Source organism: Palaemon carinicauda, chromosome 5 (assembly GCF_036898095.1).
Source record: "Palaemon carinicauda isolate YSFRI2023 chromosome 5, ASM3689809v2, whole genome shotgun sequence".
NCBI classification, from domain to species: domain Eukaryota; kingdom Metazoa; phylum Arthropoda; class Malacostraca; order Decapoda; family Palaemonidae; genus Palaemon; species Palaemon carinicauda.
Window position 1 is genome coordinate 111,875,392 of NC_090729.1, and position 345 is coordinate 111,875,736.

Genomic DNA, 345 nt, shown 5'->3' on the forward strand with positions numbered 1-345 from the left:
AACCACGGCGACATCACACATCCGTGTCTCAGCCCCACTCTCACCGGAAACCAATCACTCACTTCATTTCCTATTCTAACACATGCTTTACTACCTTTGTAGAAACTTTTCACTGCTCGCAACAGCCTTACACCAACTCTATATAACCTCATCACATTACACATTGCTTCCCTATCAACTCTATCATACGCTTTCTCCAGATCCATAAATGCAACATACACCTCCTTACCTTTGGCTAAATATTTCTCGCATATCTGTCTAACTGCAAAATCTGATTCATACAACCCCTACCTCTTCTAAAACCACCCTGTACTTCTAAGATTGCATTCTCTGTTTTATCCTTAA